A 6,202-nucleotide genomic window follows, 5' to 3' on the forward strand; every position below is an offset into this window, starting at 1 on the left:
ATTATTACCACTGCTGACATCTATAAGATAAATACAGCTGAAGTGTTTCTTGAAAGCTTTGGTAAACCCAGATTTTCTGCTTCTGGAGACCCTCTTCCTTTACCTACTCTTGTCAAATTGACAAAAATAAGAAGAAATCACTAACTATATTGTAAGACAGATGTTTGCTCATCTGCATAGTTAAAAAAACCAACCCTGATATAAAACAGCTATTTGTCCATATTTATACTATATTTTCAGCAGTGGTTAAAATATTTAAAACTACAGTAAAAATAAGGCCACCACTCAGAGTTATGGTAAGGATATTAAAAAAGCAAAATAAAAAAAGTAAGTTTGGAGGTGTATTGATGTTGAACCTTTCAGCAGGATGAAAAACCAGCAGTAAGAAATAGAACCATGATCAAAAAAGGCAACATGGAGAGCACAGCAGTTTCTCTTAAATTTTAAAAGAGCTAACATAAGAGAGGACCGGCGTCTCTGGATGATAAAGATTGCACAAGAGGAACGGTCAAGGACCTCTCTGTATGACTCCAACCTTGTAAGATCTATTGGAAGAAATGTTATTTGTTTACAGCACAAATGGCAGGAACAAATAAATGTGTCACTGGCAAGTTTACAGTAAAGTGGGAATAGCTTTGCAGATGGTTTTTGATGCAACCCATGAAGCCACTAGGTGTCATAGCAGAGCTGCAGAATAACAACTCAATCCCAGTCCAAACCATTTAAACAGATCTCCCTGAATCAGAAAACCAACCTCTTTTCTTTCTCTTAGTGAAATGTTTTTCACCTGTTAGGTTTCTCGTGCACTTGCAAGGTTTCTGCTCATTCAGGTGTAGATTTATGACCATCTGCACAAATGTGTGTGTGTACGTCATTGAGGGAGTGTACAAGTACTGTGTGCATTCTACATACAGTGATATTCTCTGAAAGTGGAGAGGAAGTGATTTTAAATGCAGAAATAGCAACAGGAAAACGTTTTTGGATTTTATTTTGGCCCCACTTCTGGTTTCAGTCTTTGGCCTTGGTCGGCGCTCTCTGCTGATAAGCTTCGAGGAGTGTAGTCGTCTCAGGTTGCGTTCAGCAGCTGCATTTCCTTTGTGTAGTTTATGCCTTCCAAAAGAGTCGTACCTTTCATTTACTTCCCAGAAGACCTTAAATGAGGAAGGAACAAGCTAACAAGTGTGAGAATCCTCTGGGATTCTGTTGGGCATGTGAACTTGAGCTTCTATTTACGCAAACGAGTGACGCGGCACACCAATGGCAGTATTTGTTTGTCCATTCAGTTTCTTTATAAATGCCTTTTTGACCCCGGGTTTTGGGAACGTTTAAGCACGAGGTTTCTCTGGGAAACCCCTGGGACTGAGACGGCAAGAGAAACATTTCCTCTTATTATCAGTCTCAGGGGAAAGCTGATGGGACATCAAAGGCAGTCTGTGACAGCAAAAAATCAGGGAGCAGTCGGCTCTTTATTTGCAGGGTGGAGAGCAGTGCTTCATGTATTAATCCTGGATTGCAGCTTCACCAGTAGAGGTCTATGCTTTCCCCCTTAGTCCATGACCTCCGCACTGCCATAGAAGTAAATGGCTGCTCCTTAATGAGGCTTAATTGTGGGTGAAATGCCACTTGGCATGCATTACACCGCACTGCCTAATTAAGCTTCATAATGACCTTTTTTCGGGTTTACCATTTAAACATTTCACCACCTGTGGGCAGCTGCAGTAAATGAGCCAGCATTCCTGTGTTCCTCCAGAACATTTAAAAGGTCACAGGTCCTGCAGTGACACACATATGACCTCCTAGGGGCGTTGTCAACAGCCCAACATCTCATTTATCAGCTCACACTACCTGTTTAAGCTGCTTTTCTAAACTGCTGTCATAAAAATTGCACGAGTTTGTCATAATTTGGTGGTTTGTGAAGTTTTTTTCCCCTTTGTTTAAGGTTTTGTTTGGTTTTTGATGGTTCTGGTCTACTGCTCTGTTGGTTTAGGGTAAGCTTTGTTTTATTCTCAGCCACTTAGCACATGTGTGCCATAACTTTGCTAGCTATAACATATTGAGAGTTTTCTCTGGTTCCTTGTCAGATCTTTGTCATTGTCTCCAGTTCTCTTACATTCTTATTTGCTTTGCTGTTGCCAATTAAGCGACACACTAATGCTTGGCAGGTCAAATACAGGAAAATAAAAGCTGGATTAGTGCGTCACTAATTGTTTCCTCATGCCAATTCTTTTATAGGGTGCTTAGTCAGACTCTACTTTGACGCCCTGTTTCTACAGCTTGGGGTGACAGTGGTTGGAGTTCGTCCTGTAACTGGTGGGCTGCTGGTTCGTCTGTCTGAGTTGTTGTGTTCTTGGGCAAGACGCTTCACCCGCTTTGCCTGCTGTTGGTGGTCAGAGGACCCAGTGGCGCTGGTGCATGGCAGCCTCGCTTCTGTCAGACTGTGGCTACAGCGTAGTAGCTAGCCACCATCAGTGCTAATGTGTGTGTGAATGATTAGTAAAGAGCTTTGGGGTCTTCTGGACTTGATAATGCGCTATGAAAGTACATTTGTTATGCCTTTTGTTTGCTTTCTCTACCTTTCCTGTGTTTTATCCCTGATCTTAAAACAACGCGCCGTAAGTCACAGCTATGGAGAGCTTCTCTTTTGACCATTATTTGTTTAGGAAACAATCTTATTAGGACTTATTCATAAAGCTAGAGCAAAAGATTAACATTTAAGGATTGTGTGTAAAGAAAAATATTGAAAATGGTTAGTAATCTTATTTTGTTTAGAAGAATCTTTTGTGCTGTAGGCAATTATCTGATCCACATGCAGAATCACTCAAGAACAGTCTTGATAGTTAAAGGGAGGGTATGATATTAAATGGACCTTTTGAGCTTTACATCATGTTATTCCCTGATAAAAAATACTTGGAATGTAGCTTTCATTCTTTCATACATATTTGAGAAGTCCTTGAATCTTTTGTGGCAATCACCCAATGATGCCTTTGACTTTTTTGAGCTTTACATCACTTTGTTATTCCTTCATCAAAAACAAACCTGGAGTGTTGCTTTAATTTTCACATGCATGTTTGAGAAATCTTTTAATCTCCTGTGGCAACCATTCAGCGGTGCAAAACGTTTGGATGGACTGAAGGCGCCTCTCCTAATCTTTTTTAGGTGCAGTTCCTCCTAGAGCTGCGGTTTCCTAGCTGCTGAGCTTCTGCCTTACACAGCAGCCCTACCTACTCAGATCCTTCAGGCTAGCCTGCATCAATTAGCAAACCTCTGGTGGCACTGCATGTTTGCTGAGTTCATTATAGGAGTTACTTCTAAGCGAAACCCTGGTTAACACGTTGTTAAAGGGTTAAGAGAGGAGCAATGTTGTGATGACTTCCTGAAGGTGGAGTTTCAAAACTAACAGGAGTTTTTAAAGAGACAAAGGCCAAATTCAAAGTATTAATTTAGGAAGCAACATTTCTTTTAAGTCATATTTGATGTACAGTATTTTTATAACAACTGAAGGTAAGATAGTTATGTGATTGTGCTGTAAAATCCCTTATTGTATTGGAAAATACAGTAAGTAAATATGCATTCAGGAATAGATCTCCGTAGTGTTTGGTTCAGGTGTGATGAACCAGGGACACATCTAAGAGCTGCAGTCGCAGAGCCCTGGTCTAGATGACCCCACCAAGTAGAGGAAAACACACAACTGACCAGCGTGCTAATCTGCAGGAATCTAATCTGCAGGACCTCAGCTTGCTGCAGACAGGGGACCTGTGGCCTTGGCCAGAAAAAGTGCTAAGTGGTGTCTGAGAGGAACTGTAAGTGCTGCAAAAAAAAAGCTGTTCTGCTCTAGAACAGAAAACAAGCCATTTGGCCAAGGGCTTCTGATTTTGTTGCTTTCATGGCTTCATTTGTTGACCGCGTGTCCTTCAGCGCAATCCACAACAAGATGGAACCATTAACTGTACAAAAGGCAAAAACCATCTTGGATCTGGGTTTTTTATTTTTTTTTGCCTCTCAAGTAGGACTGAGGGCAGACTGGACGCTTCACTGACTCCATGTCTCATATTAAGGGCCATTGTGAAAGGTTACCATTTTTTAGCTCTGTAGAGTTTAGAAGATACTTCAGAAAAACAACATCTTAGCATCCTTTGCATTTGTTTTCATTTTATACCATTGGTTCTGTTTTGCTAGCTTTCAAAACAATCTCTATTTACATACAATATATAAATCTATAATCAGATTATACACTCCTTCTTTTTATAGTTGTTTATTTTAGCTAAATGTAGGAACAATAAGTGACATTTTGTGTTTTCTGTTTTTCTTCCTTCTTGCTTTGCAGATTGCTTTGTGTTTTAGTTCACCTCCCTCTGTGTTCACTGTGGTAATCAGTTCCCCTGGTTGACTCTGTCTTTTTTCTCAAAGCTGTTCCAAATCCCCCTGATTAATCTCACCTGGAGGGAACTAATATCATTCAACACCCTTGTGTTGGTATAAACTCTCTGGGTTTTTTATTTTTATTGCTGATTCTTCCACTATGATTCCTTTGATTCATTTCCTGTCTTCCTCATGCTCTTTCTGTGAGTTTATTGTTTTCATCCAGATTTCTATGTTAATCCTGAACTCCTGACTTCAGATTGATCCAACAGTGCATGACACAAGCTGAAATAAATCTCTCTAATATACTCTAATTTCTCTAAAAAAATGATTATCTCTCACACATGTGAATGTCTACATCTGTCCTTTTTGCTTCTGCGCTACCCCCCTACAGCCTGTAAGTTCATTACTCACATCCGTACACACCCCTTACTCCCAATTTAGATTTCTTTATTTTAACATCCATGTTCATGAACTTAGTGGAAAGCATAAAGCATCATTTGGAAAACAGCAGAGGCAGAGAGAGGTCATTTCTACTCCGCAGAAATCAAACTGATCTTCACCATCTACCCAGCCATCTTTTTGCATACACTGATTAGAAAAGAAGCAACCCCTAAGAACTGTAGCAACAGATAAGATGGAGGGATTAAATTCAAGGAATATATGTGTGTGCAAGTCTAGTTCTCCTTTTTCCCATGGAGGATCATTATTTGAACTAACAGTTTATATCACGCCTCATTTTTCCTGCGTGTTCAGACTGTTATTCATCAAGTCTCAGGATGAGCCAGGAAGAAGAGAGGTTAAAGGGAGCAGATTATGTTGAGGGTTAATGAATCAGTGTTACTCTCCAGAAACGTAAATGACATCAATGTGCATGTGTGACTGTGTGAGCGCAAACGGGGGCTCAGAGGGTGGGTGGTCTGTCTGCTCTGCAACACTGCAAGCAGACAGAGACATGAAGCTAAAAGTCTTCTCTGCTGGCTGCAGACGTTATCCAGCTGGAGTCGCACCAAGCCACCAGTAATATGTTTCCCCAGACAGGAACCGAACGGAGCAGAGGGCATCTAATGAACCAGAAATCTCTGCTCCCTTCTTCAATTTGAAAAGCTACTAAATCTTTACTCCGGTCTGCATGCGGATCAAATGGGCAGGAAAGAAGCGGCTTCATGGGCCATTTATTATTCCTTCTTCATACCCAATATATCTGCAACCTTACCGTTTAATTTCCAAACACAACATCCCACCAGAAAAATCTTTTTCAGTCTTGTCGACACGGTGATTTATGTGCTTCAAAATCAGATAAATAAGCAGCCGACACCTCGTCAGAGCTGGTCTGTCTTGTGTATTCAAATAGTGTTTTGGCTTTCAAGGAAGAGGGAACTTTCAAAGCTGGAAACTACGAGCGATGTACGCCGATTTACTTTTTTCTGACGCAACGCATTATTAGCTGTGTTATTTAATTGGTAGTCAAATCAAATCCTAAAATAATCCATCAGCTTTGAAAGTCAGCTTAGTGTGTCTATTGTTCAGCTGCTCCTTTTTGCATTTCTGTGTTATGTGTGTGTGGCTCTCCTTACCCTGATAGTGTTGTTACATTTAGCTCTGTGTGTCCACACTGATGGTCGGCTTTGTAACTCCATGCAAAACCAAGGATCTAGTTCCTCTCTACATGCAGCTTGAAAAATATGAAAATATGCTTTTCAATCCAGGCAGCAAAAACTTTCACCAAGTTTGACATTTTCCTGAAAATGACTAATCTGTTTTGAGCCAAATCTCTATTTTTTTTTTTTGTGGACATTTTGACTGGAGAATCAGAACCACTGCATGTACCGTGGAAATAGAA

This window comes from Xiphophorus maculatus, chromosome 4, assembly GCF_002775205.1.
Source record: "Xiphophorus maculatus strain JP 163 A chromosome 4, X_maculatus-5.0-male, whole genome shotgun sequence".
In the NCBI taxonomy this organism is placed as follows: Eukaryota; Metazoa; Chordata; class Actinopteri; order Cyprinodontiformes; family Poeciliidae; genus Xiphophorus; species Xiphophorus maculatus.